The sequence below is a fragment of the Eptesicus fuscus genome, chromosome 2 (genome assembly GCF_027574615.1).
Source record: "Eptesicus fuscus isolate TK198812 chromosome 2, DD_ASM_mEF_20220401, whole genome shotgun sequence".
In the NCBI taxonomy this organism is placed as follows: Eukaryota; Metazoa; Chordata; class Mammalia; order Chiroptera; family Vespertilionidae; genus Eptesicus; species Eptesicus fuscus.
This window is the reverse complement of record NC_072474.1, coordinates 85,608,639-85,622,511: the sequence shown is the minus strand read 5'-3', so window position 1 is coordinate 85,622,511 and position 13,873 is coordinate 85,608,639.

The following is a 13,873-nucleotide window of genomic DNA, read 5'->3' as shown; positions in this document are numbered from 1 at the left end:
TGCCTTCATATATAGAGATAATTACTAATTTTGAGAGCTGTTTAATCACTGAAAACGAACTTAACCAAGGAATGAGCTCCTGTCACAGGAACCACCGTCAGAAATGCTGTCAGGCCCTAGCTGGTTTGGCTCAGTGGATAGAGCATTGGCCTGCAGACCGAAGGGTCCTGGGTTCGATTCCGGTCAAGGGCACATGCCCAGGTTGCGGGCTCGATCCCCAGTAGGGGACATGCAGGAGGCAGCTTATCAATGATTCTCTCTCATCATTAATATTTCTCTCTTTCTCTCCCTTTCCTATCCTCTCTGAAATCAATAAAAAAGAAAAAAAGAAATGCTGTTAGAGGATTTCTGTGTTGGGTGTGGGATTAAAACACAAAGCACTAGGTCTATGTAATCTTAGGATTTTATGATTTCATCTTTTAAAAATGTTTGCATAGTATTTCAAAATTTTTAATGAACCTTACATGATCTCATTGATTTTTTAATTGAGATTTTTTTCTGACGTTTTAATGTGTAAATAAATAGAAACAATATAGACTTCTGAAGGAAGGTGGCAGCATGAAAATAAACTGAAGATTCACCACCCTCAATAATTAAAATATTAACAGGAAAAAAAAAAAAGAAAATCAGCAGGGAATAGGAAATCAACAGTAGCACGCAAACAAGAAAATGGATATAAACTATGTCAGGTTCTTCAAAATGTGGGGGGAAAGAAAGAAAGGGAGGGTTTTAGCAGAGTGCAGCTTCGAACCCTGTGTTCAACCTGTAAGCCTTGAATTAGCAAAAATCTTGAGAATTGTCATCCAAAGCTCCTAATCTTGGTAAGAAGCAAACTAACAGGGCATATTCTTTTCTGTGAGTGTTTTGGGTTGTAAAACAGGTTAATAAAAATATGAATTCAACGTTCTGGGGCACAAAGATAAAATAATGAAATGAAAGTAATCTGGGGGAATTTGAGATTTCAGTTTCATAGAAACAAATTAAAGACTAAATTAAAAACTAAAACAATAATAAAAACTCACTAGACAGCTCAACATAAAATTACAGATACAGAAAAAAAACGTTGAGATAAATGTAGTCAATGCATGTAAAAAGCATAAAGCAATTTGAGCCTGGTTGTTGTTCCTAGAGCAGAGAACCCACAAATAGTACAGACTAAATATGCAAACATATAAAAGAAGAAAACTGCTCTGAGAAATGAAGCAAATCTGGAGATTGTAAGAACACAAGATCCAGGAAAACAGACACTGAATGATCAACACTGAGTCACCACCTCTACCTAAAGAACTTATAGGATGTGAAGAAAAAAGTCTTTGGGCACACTGACATATAAAGCAAGGGAAGTCAACTAATTAGGTTGGCCTCTAACTTCAATAATCAATATTCAATGCCAGAATATATTGAAGCACCATCTGGAATTTCCAAGGGAAACTGTGACTCCAAGCCTCAGTATAAAGGCAGCAGAAAACTATTCTGACACATGAAAGAACTCAGAGAATTCGCCCTCATGAGTTTTATTGAAAAAAAAAAATTATTTAGTGTTGAAACCCAGTCAATTTAGAGATGAATAAAAATAAAGTGTTTGGGAATGGACAGGCTGGGGTAGACAGAGCTTATCATGAGTGTAATCCATCTGAACATGGAACTGATGATATTAGACAATGATGGGAGTAAAGTTTCCACAACAGAAGATGACTGTTATAAACTATGATGTTGTAAAAACAGAAACAGAGCCAACATCGGGAGGTGAGGGGTAGGGAGAAGGGAGGAAGTACAAGTCCAAAGATTTACTCATCTTTTATATTCATGAGTCATTTAATACTGTCTAAAATTGAAAACTGCTGTTAAAAAATAATAACTTCAACTTCTTAACATTTTTCATAATTTATTTTCTTAACCTTATTTCCCCAAGAGAGAATTTTAAGAAAATAATCTCTCTCAACTAAAGAGCAGAAATTTCTTTAGTTCTGCTTTAGTTTTACTTTTCTAATGTTAAAATAAAGTAATATTAAACTATCATTTTATTTAAAATAGCATGTATAACATGCTCATATTTCTGTAAGAATATTTCTTCCTATCCATGTCTGTTTATCTTTCAATCTCTCTTTAGCATACACACCCCTTTCTTCCCTTCTCCCTTCCAAACAGTACCCTACTTTTCATCCACGTAATCATCTCTCCAGCAGGCAGCCTATGTACTTCAGGGAACTCCAAACCCAGCTCCAGCTCTGGGTGATGTGACTGGTCCCAGGATTATCCCATTTCTCCCTATCCCGGGGAGCTCAGGGTGAAGCCAACCAGAATCTGGAAGGGTTTGTGACCCAGCTACAGCCAACAGAACTTGAGGAAAGGCGTGCAGGAACCTGGCTTCCTAGCTTTTAAGAGACCATCACCACAGAAGGCTCCCACTTTCCCTCTGCACTTGGTGGGCGCGAGGTGCAAAGCTATGCTTACAGCCGTTTTTACCACAAGTGAAGCCAGCCTGAGATTTATGCCTGCCTCCACCCCAACACACACACACACACACACACACACACACACACACACACACACACACTGCAGATAGAGTCAAAATGAAGCTGGGTCAGACCACCCCATCTCTGGATGCCAATTGTGGGAATCAATACATTTCCATATGATTAAACCAACTTGAATCAGATTTTACATATATATTTTTTGGAGCTAAACACATTTGCAATTGATGCATCTACTTATATATGAACTATCATTTACCTAATGATAATCATTTGTGGTTGGTATTAAAACTCTATGTTTCTCTATTTTTTTAATACTTTATAATGAGCATGTTTCATTTTTAGAAACACAAAGAAGTTATTCTTCTTGAATATTAAATTGTTAAACACAAAAGTAACATATACTTATTGTTAAAAAATAAATTTAGCCCTAGCCGGTTTGGCTCAGTGGATAGAGCGTCGGCCTGCAAACCGAAGGGTCCCAGGTTTGATTCCAGTCAAGGGCACATACCTCGGTTGCAGGCTCCTCCCAGCCTGGGCCCTGGTTGGGGCACATGCACCAATATCTCTCACATCGATATTTCTCTCTGTCTTTCCCTCTCTCTTCCACTCTCTCTAAAAAACAATAGAAAACTATCCTCATGTGAGGATTAAAAAAACTACCCTCAGGTGAGGATTAAAAATAATAATAATAAATAAATAAATCTAGACACTTTCTCTACCAGGTGCCCTCTGATCACAAAATATAACAAAAATTATTTTAGAAATAGTTAACATGCTTATTAATGCTAAGCACTTTGCATGTATTAACTCACTATTATCTCAAAAGCTCAAATAGTTCTCTTGGATCATGAGAGCATGAAAGGGAAGCTACATTTTGAGGATGACAAAGTAACAAGATAGAATCCTAGTTAAGCCACAATCACAGCCGTGGACTATCTCCCAGGCTTCTGCAGGACTGAGTGTGGGGTTGGGGGGGCGTCTATCTTGCTTAAGTTGCTGTATTTGGGGGTCCGTAAAAAACAGCAGCCTAATTCTTGGCTAGTATTAGTCAAGTACAAACACATTCTGACAAAAATAATAGTTACTGGGATAGTAAAATCATCGGTATTTTCTTAATTCAGTTCTTTCTTTTTCTTAATTTATAGAAACTCAACTTGTTTGAGGGAATTTATTGCATCATGTGATTCAAAACTCCAGGGGATTGGAGGCCCCAGGACTAGACAGATCCAAGGGTTACACAATGTCTGTAAGGCTCAATCTCTCTCTCCATCTCTTGGCTCTGCTTTTCTCCGTATTGGGTTGACTCCAGGCAGGACCTCTCTGTGGCTTACAATATCCTAAGAGATAGCAGTTACAGTGGGAAAGAACTTAGGCCCAGAATCCCAAAGCTCTCAAGATGGACTCTCATTGGATCATGTGCCCATTTTGAAGCCAGTTACTGGGGCCCCTGATTCAAGCCTGGAACATACGCCCCCTGCTGGAGCTGGGGATAGTTCAGCTCTACCTGAGCCAGGTGCACTGGGCGTGGGAGAGGTGAGGTTCCCCCAAGAAGTCTCCAGGTGCTCTTACCAGGAAGAAAGGAATGACCACAGGCAGGCAACGACGGCTGATGGCCACTCAAATCTACTTAATCCTTGTTTCAACAAATAGTTTATGAAGCATCAAGAATGGGCCTGGCTCTGTCTTAGGTGATGGGGATTCAGAAGGAAGAAAGCGGACAAAAATCCCTTCCCTCCCCCAAAGATCCTTGCATTCAATAACGTTGCAGCAGTTTCTTGTGTCCTCTTACAAAGCTCGGGCATACGTTCTTCTGGGAATCAGCTTTAATTTCACAAGGAAGTGATGTGAGGCTTTTCTATCATTTCATCCTTGTGAGGATGAGAGGGACTAAGAGAGGAGCCAAGAAAAGCACAGGTACTATGGAGATGTGAAGTCTGGGCCTTTTCAGGTGAAACCTCCTTCCACGGAGAACTCGGTTATTCTTTTTTTCCCTCCAGCCCAAACATGCAGCTGAGTTTAAAGGGCCGAGAGAAATATTACCCGGACATATGGGCACCAATTAGGCTGTTAGAAGTCCAGGAAATAAAATACTAACTTTTATGGCTGTTCCTAGTGAAAACTGCAGAGCAATTTGTCTCCTGGAGAGGCATGGAAGCACTTGCCAGGTTTCCTGTTTTGCACACTGTCTCCCACCACGCAGCTTGTTGCCTCGACAAATTTATTTTCCACAGCAGCCGGACATGTGCTTATAATTTTAGGAAGGGGGGCACTTGAGATAAGGTGGGACCTGCCTGTCACTGAAACATGCGCTCCCTCGAAGCTGCTTCCCAGCCCTTATTGCGAGACACATTGCTATCCTCCAAAACGTGCCCGAGTGTTGTTTGTCTTTAACGGATGAATTTTTTATTTTTGTTAATCCTCACCCAAGGATATTTCTGCCATTGATTTTTTTTTCTAAGAGAGAGAGTGGAAGGGAGGGATGGAGCGGGGGGCGGAGGGGAGAGAGAGGAACACTGATATGAGACACATTGGTTGGTTGCCTCTGCATGTACCTGACCGGGGCCAGGGATGGAACCTGCAACCCTGGTACATGCCCTTGACCAGGAATCAAACCTGTGACACTTCAGTGTGCGAGCTGACACTCCAACCACAGAGCCACGCCAGCCAGGGCAGCAAATACTGTTAACCACGAGGTTTTTATTTATTTAAACAAATACCTGGTGAAGAGGGAAAATGGAAATAATTACATTTTGGTGGTGGTTGGGAGTGAAGGTGGGGAAAGACCTAAGAAAAGACCAGCAATGAACCTCCAGTATTCACTGGGTGACCTCTTATGTTCTTGCCAAAAGCAACACAAAAGGGCAGGCTTGGTATAGGTGAAGAGAGTTTTTGCGTATACCCTTTGACCCAACTTCTTCAAACCAAAATGATGTCTTGTAAATGTGTTTACAAGCTACTTTCTCTCCTTGAGCCTCAGTTTTCCTCATCTGTGAAATGGGGTTATAATACAAAGCTACCAGGGTAGTTGGGAGATTAGATGATATATCCTATGTAAAGCACCGAGCGCGCTGGCAGCTCAGAGGGAGTGCTCAGTAAAAGGTAGTCTCTCTTTTTTACATGCCTGCACACACACACACACACACACACACACATCACACTCATGTTTGCATCATGTTTAGAGAGTTGGCAGTTAGGCCTGGGACTACAGTCCTTCCACATACAGGTGACCGGAACTACAGCTCAGGAGGCACCCAGGTGCTTGAGTGACAGGACTGTTGGGAGAAATCCACTTCACACTCAGACAAAGACAGCTCTCCTTAATGGCTCAAGCATCTGTTTTCCAACCCCAAGTAGGCCATTTAGATAACAAAGGCAAGTCTGAGATGTGAAATGGCTGATAGCAGCCCCAAAATAGAGCAGATCTGAGGTGGAGTAAAAGCCCTCTGTTGCCCATCAGTGTCAGCGGCACCTGCGTGTGAAAGGTGGGCACTGCCTAGCAGAGGGCTGGAAGCTTCCTTATAAGGCAGGAGATGGGTCTCCAGGAGACCAGGGAGGGGTTTGAGAGCTGCTGAAGTGCAGAGGTCACTGCTCAGGTCATCAATGTGACACAGACCCCGAAGAAACCTTCCCAAAGAAACCAAGGTTAGATGCAGCAAAACCAGGAGGGAGAACTCAGGTCTCCTGCCTCTCAGCCCAGGCAGTGCCTTTGCTGTTTCCTGGGACCATCGCCCTGGTTGGAGCTTGGGTCATTATTCAGGGCCACATCCGGGATGGAGGAGAAGAAGGCCTCTGTGGGGCAGGCAGGTGCCAAGGAAGAAAGAGAAAGGGAGAGATTTCTTTAAAGGAAGCAGAGGGAGAAGAAGAGAAAGAAATGTGGTTTTTTTTTTTAAAATATAAAATTGATATATGCTCACAAAATGGGAATTATATAAAATAAAAAGTAAAATCTCACACCAGTTGATAAGCACAGCCTCCCCCACCTCACTTTCCAGAGGTAAAGACTGTTAACAGTTTTTGTACATCTTCTAGACTTTTTCTATACATGTATATGTATACACACATATGTATATAGTTTTTTGTTTAACATAAATGAGATTACACAATCAATGTAATTCCAAAATTTTTTTACTTAATGATATACTATATACATCTTTTTGTGTCTATGCTTATAGACCTACCTCATTGTTTTAAGTGCCATCACACAGGTGTAACATGATATATTTAACCAGTTCTCTAGTGAAATACATTTAGATTCTTTCCAGCATTTTTTTTCCACTAATACCAACAAGCCAACAATATGCATCTTGTTCAAATACCCCATGCACCTGGGTGAGCATGTATCTCATAAATATTTCAGAGTGGGGTCAAAGGGCATACACATTTTAAATTGTGGTAGATTTGACTCACTACACTTTCAAAAACTGTATCAATTTGTATTTTCAGCAAGAATGCAGATCAGTTCACCTCTCTTACACTCTCATTAACGCGGTATCATCAATCTTTCTACTGTTTTCCCAGTGTTGTTTCCGAGTATGTCCTTGAATTCTGAATAGAGTCCAGCACCCATTTGTATTGTGAATAGATATTTGTATTTATTTTTTGGTGAGATGCTTGTTTTTATCTTTTTTCTATTTTTCTGCCGGGGTTTTACTTTTTTCCTCTTGGTTTATAACAGTTCTTTGTACATCAAATAAATGAGTCTTTGTCTCCAATATGGGTGGCAGTTAGAATTTCCAGTCTGTTCCTTGGCTTTGTATGATTGTTTTTCTACTTAAAATTTTTGCATGATCAAATTATGAATCTGTGCTTTATACCTCCTGGGTCTTATGCTCAAAAAAACTTTATGATTCCAAGAAAATAAAACTCTAACTTTATTCAATACTTTAATACATATTTTATATGTATGTTACAAATAATAGACCAAAATGGAATTTATTTTAGGTGAGGAATGGTGTAAGAACTCAGCTTCCTCTTTCTCCCCTACCCCATTACTAGCCTATTGATTGACTTGTTCTTTGAGCACTTATGTGAAATGCCACTGTTTTCATAAATCAAATTACTATTCATACTGAGGTATTTCTCTGGACCCTATTTTATTCCACTGATTTTTCTGTTTATTCATGTACTAGTCTTATTCTGTTTCAAATACTGCAGTTTTATGATACATTTTTAGTTTCAATGAAAGCTAATATCCCCATAACTCTTCCATAAAAATGAAGGTGTGTTTTTAAGGCCCCTTGGTCATACCCCAAAGAAAAGACATAATATTATATTTTATAAAATCCAGTCTCATTCATAAGCTTCAGGTTTCTGCCAATATATATTAGCACAGACTATATATCTAATCTAATAATAGACAAATATGCAAATTGACCATACCTCCGACACACCCACAAGCCACGCCCACAAGCCACGCCCACCATCCGATCAGAGCGAGTATGCAAATTAACCCAAACCAAGATGGCTACAGCCACAGAGAGCAAGGTTCCCTAGGTAACAGAGGAAGCCAAGCTTTCTGCCAGCCGTTGCAGGCCTAAGCCTCCACTCAAGCTACAAAGTTTCAATTATAGAAGGTAAACAAATTCAAACAAATGGCGGCAGAATGGAGCTTGAGAGAGCAGGCCAGGGTTGCCACCGGCAACAGGGGAAGCAAAGCTTTCCACACAACCTGGCCGGGCCCACCCGCTTAAGGCAACAAAGTTTCAATTATGACCCCAACACAAATGGATTCGGGCCTCGGAGGGAGCCCCAGGCTTGGCTCTGCTCTAGGCTACAAAGTTTCAATTGTAGAAGGAAAATAAATTCCAGATACCAGGGTCTCCACTTGCATCCCAGGGGGCGTGGCTGGCCTGCAAACCACCACAGGCCCATCGCTCAGGCCGCCCCACGCCCCTAGGGAACCCCACCCTGATCAGGGACACCCTTCAGGGCAAACCAGCTGGCCCCCACCCCTGTACCAGGCCTCTATCCTATCTAATAAAAGAGAACTATGCAGATTGATCATCACTGCAACACACAATATAGCTGCCTCCATGTGGTCAAAGATCCTGCCCCCATGTGGACACAAGATGGCCACCAGGAGAGGGCAGTTGGGAGGCACCCGGCCTGCAAGGGAGGGCAGTTGGGAGGCACCCTGCCTGCAAGGGAGGGCAGTTGAGAGGGACCAGGCTTGCAAGGGAGGGCAGTTGAGAGGGATTAGGCCTGCAAGGAAGGGCAGTTGGAGGTGATCAACCCTGCAGGAGAGGGCAGTTAGGGGTGACCAGGCCGGCAGAGGAGGGAAGTTGGGGGCAAACAGGCTGGCATGGGAGTGATTAGGGGGTGATCAGGCTGGCAGACAGAAGCGATTAGGGGCAATCAGGAAGGCAGGCAGGCAAGCAGTTGGGAGCCAGCAGTCCTGGATTATGAGAGGGATGTCCGACTGCCCGTTTAGGCCCGATCCCAGTTGGACATCCTTTGAAGGGTCCGAGATTGGAGAGGGTACAGGCTGGACTGAGGGACAACCCCCCTCCGTGCACAAATTTCGTGCACCGGGCCTCTAGAATATATATATATATATATATATATATATATATATATATATATATATATATATGTATATATATATATATATATATATATAGTATTTCCTCCTAGGTCATCATATGTTCCTGCGTGCTAGAGCATGTTGAAATTTGACCCTAGTTATTGGTCCAGTGGCAACAAGGGGGAGCTATGGTGGGTCTTGAGAAAAATGAGCATCCCCTTGCAAGACTTCTTATCTGGGTGAGGTGGCCCACAGCGTGTTCACTCAAAGGAAGCCTGGTCTCCTCAGACACTGGAGGACACGCTCTTTCTAGCAAGGGAGCCTCAGAGAGACGTGTTAGTGTTAGTGTCTGTTCCAGCCTATTATCTCCCTCCAAGTTTCAGTGACTCATTCTTTTTTAATCAGTTCTCCAACTTTTACATGAGAAGCTTGGTAAGGCTGTGAATGCAACTGGCATTGCAGTCCTACAACCCTCCCAATTGAATTTTGTGCTTGATTTCTAGTAATATCAGCCTATGGCTATGATAAATAAAAGATTGTTTTGGGTTGCCACAAAAACTTTCTAGTTCTCAGATCATGACTTAGCTTCTCATTTGCTTTCTGTAAATGCTCCAGTGCACTCGGGATAATCCATCCAACACCATCCATAGTCCTTATTTCTGTTTGTACTTCATCACAATCTCCAGAGCTTGATTAACTGTGAAGCCACTGAATGCTTTTCCCATTGGCAAGGAGCTGATCACTGCACTGAAGGCCCATACATATAGATATAGATGTAGATATAGATATAGATATATGGAGAGGGAGGGAGGGAGAGAGAGAGAGAGAGAGAGAGAGAGAGAGAATAATTGGCTCATATAGTTATGGAGGCTGAGAAGTCCCATGATTACAAGTTAGAGACCCAGGAAAGCTGGTGGTATAATTTAGTCCAAATCTAAAGGCCAGAGAAGATGGGATGAGATGTCCCAGCTCAAGCAATGAGATAGGAAACACGGGGTGGATTGTTCCTTCCTCTGCCTCTTGTCCTATTCAGGCCTTTAATGAATTGGATAATGCCCACCTGCATTGAGAAGGATAATCTACTTTATTGAGTCTACAAATTCAAATACTAATCTCACTCAGAAACACCCTCATAGACACACCATAAACCATGTTGAATCTGGACACCCAGAGCCCAGTCAAGTGGACATAAAATTAACCACCACACCTCTTCACCAGCCTAGTACTTGATTATCTCCTGTGCCTCTCCACAGATCAGTGCTTGAAATCTACAGTGTCAGCTTCTCTGGTGTTCAGATTCATGATTCCTTTGCAGGAAAGGCTCCTGAAATAAATGACCTCTTTTTGAAAAGACAGAAACTAATCTATATATATAAAAGCCTAAGTGACTGAACGACCAGTCGACCAATTGCTATGATGCACACTGACCACCATGGGGCAGACTCTCAATGCAGAACCTGCCCCCTGGTGGTCAGTGTGCTTCCACAGCCAACCTCCCATGGCCAGCCAACCTCCTGCGGTCCCTCTCCCCGGCCGGCCGGCCCTATCGGCCCCAATCAGGACTGGGCAAGATGGCTCCGATTGGCCCCGATCACCAGCCAGGCTGAGGGACCCCCACCTGTGCACGAATTCATGCATTGGGGCTCTAGTAAAATAATAGAAATCTAAACAAGGAGAAGAGCCTGACTGTGTATGGGATATGAGACCGTTTTCTTGAGCACTAGCTGAAACCACTAGCCCCTACGTAAGACATTGAGTGGAAGTCACAATGATCCTGGAACACTGTGAGTGGAATTGTGAACGTAAAATGTTTCCCTCTATTCCTGTGAGGACATATATGAGTCTTAAATAAGATTTTTTTTACCAAATTTCAAGACATCAACTAAAGGATTTTGCCTATTCTAGGATATATTAGCACCTATCACTAATACAGTGGACCTCAAAATATGACTCCAGACCAACAGTATCAAATCACCTATGAAATTATTAGAAATGCAAATTCTCAGACCCTACCCCAGACTTTCTGAGTCAGAGACTCTGGGTTGGGATCCAATCATCTGTGACTTGACATGCCCACTAGGGGATCTGGTGCTTATAATGTGTGAGAATCACAGGCTTAGACCGATCTGAATTCAAGTCCTGGTTTCTCCACTTGCAATGGGTGTGACTTTGGGCAAGACATTTAATCTAGACCGCAGCTTCCTCATCTATGTTAGTTTCACCTTAATGGTAACTACTTTATAGGCTTATAAAAATTAAAAAATAAAATGGGCGTACAGGGTTTAGAAAAGAGCTAGCCATGGAGCACTCAAAAACTGTGAGATTTTTGGAATCATCTTTTGGGGCTGTAAGACAAATTGAAGAGACCAGTGGTTTTAAAATCTAGGTGTAGTAAACACCAGGCACATAATAAATAGTATGTGCTTAATAATGTTAGCTAGTAGTAGTGGTGGAGGTGGTGGTAGTAGTAGTAATATAACACTTAACACCTATATTGTATTTATCTTTTTCTAGACATGTTTGTGAGCCCTTTACATATTACATTTTAATACTTAAAACAACCCTAAAATTGCAGCACTTTGGAGATGAGGGAATCAAGGTACCAAATGGTTATGTTTCCTCCCCAAGATTACAAAGTTATTAAGTGATAGAACAAAGACCCAAACCAGATTGTCTTATTTCAGTCTGTGCACTTAAGCGATAATATGAGAAGACATGGAAGAAATGCTGAGAGAGGAAGACGAGGAGAGAGAAGGGGAGAGGGACAATGCCCTATTACACTTATTCCATTTTCTAAAAATAGGATCCATCTTCTTGCACCATTTGCAGCCAAAGAAATGATGAACATTGCTGCCTCCAGGCTGAGGTTCTGCGGAAGGAAGAGGTGCTCAGCAGGAGCCCCCGGGGGCTGGGTTGGCCAGCTCTTGGCTTACATCTTTTTCACTGGCAATGACGTGGGAAACAGAAAAATATGACCTGTCAGTATCACTGGAGTCGGTGCTATTGGGAAAGGCCCCAGAAGGACATACAGAAGAGTCTAATAGAAAGAACTTAGAAATCTTGGCAAACTTGGGCCAAGACATCTGTAGAAAAAATAATCCCAAGTAGACTTGGGGGAGGGAGCAGGGGGGAAGCAAGTGAAAGCACAGGTCCTTTTAGTCCACTGTCACTCTGTGGGCAGAATAGCTGATGTTCCCTAAAGAGCCAAGGCGACAGCAGGCAAAATTTGGTGAGGCTGTCCCTGAAAGGTGGAGAAGGGGTACGCCCCCTTTCCTCTTACCCTTGCAGTCCGTAGGGACACACCTGGAGGAAGGCCTTTTGCAGGTGCGGGGAGGCTACAAAGATAACCCAGTTTCTAAAGATGTCAAGGAAGAGCAACCAAAGAAAGAAGTTAGATGTGAGAACTACTAGGCTGGAATGGCTGGAGGGAAGCAAGATGCATTTGCTAGTGTCTGACAAGGTGAGCAGGGAGTTTCAATTCAGTTGAACTGGTATTTATCACATGCCTACTATGTGTCATTTACTCTCTAGGTTCAGGTGAAGTAGTAATAAATGACACAGTCTTATGCTGAGAAGTTCCCTGTCCAATGCCACAGGAGGATTATAAATAGACTAGAGGCCTGGTGCACGGACTCGTGCACTGGTGGGGTCTGGTTGTCCTGCCTGGATCGGCCGATCAGGCAGGGCTGGCTGGGGGGAGGGGCCGCGGGTGGTTGGTGGGCTGGCCTCACCCCCAACAGGGGTGTGGGGGGCCGGAGGGGTGGGGCCAAAGGGGGGAGAGTTCGTGGGCAGTTGGTAGGCCAGCCCTGCCCCCTGGTCGAACTCTTGGTTGAGGGGACAATTTGCATATTACCCTTTTATTACATAGGCTAATTACACACAGTGTGGGAAAGGGCCATTAAGAGGATTCCTGAGAACAAGTGTAGGGATATATAACCCAGTCCAGGACCAGGAAGAGTACATATCAGGGAAGACTGCCTGGAGAAGGTGATGCTTGAGTTGTGTCTTCAAAGTTAAGGATGCCTTGGCTGCATGTAACAAAAAATTGAAACTCAACTGCCTCACATGATAAGGGAACTTATATCACATAAAACAGTCTAGAGACAGTCCAGGTTAGTTAATTCAACAGCGGACAATGTTATCAAGGACCAGTTTCTTTCTATATCTCTGTTTTGCCCTTCTCAATGTGCTAGTTGTACTCACAGATCACAACCCCTCACAGTCACAAGATGGCTGTGGAAATCCCAGACATCACATCTGGACACACTCATGTCAAAGGGGGAAAAGGGCCCTTCTCTTTCTGTCTTTCTTTAAAGGAAGAAATCCTTCACAGAAGCCACCCCCACTGATTTTTCCTCATATCTTATGGTCCTGAAGGGCTTTTCATGCTCACACCCAATCTAGGGGGAAGGAATAAAACCACCATCATTAATGTAGATCATTTGGATCTGCTGCCAGGAGAAGAGTGTATCTGGACAAAGGCTACGAGAGCCCAGATCCTGGAGGACATTGCATAGACTGTATTTAGTTGGGCAGGGATTCACAACAACCCCCCTTTTGTTTTTAACAGCTTTATTCAAGTGTGACTGACATGTTAAAAGTCATACATATTTAAAGTGTACAGTTTCAAACATCTTAACGTATGTATACACTTGCAAGACATCACCACAATCAATATAATGAACAAAACCAGCATCCCCCCAAATTCTCTCCTGACCTTTTGTAATCCCTCCCTCAGGCCCCTTCCCACCCAACACCCCACCCCTTTGCCCCCCAGCAGTCACTAATTGACTCTCCATCCCTATAGATAAGTTTGTATTTTCAAATGTTTTTAATGGAATGATCATGCAGCATGTAATTTGTTTTTTTCTGG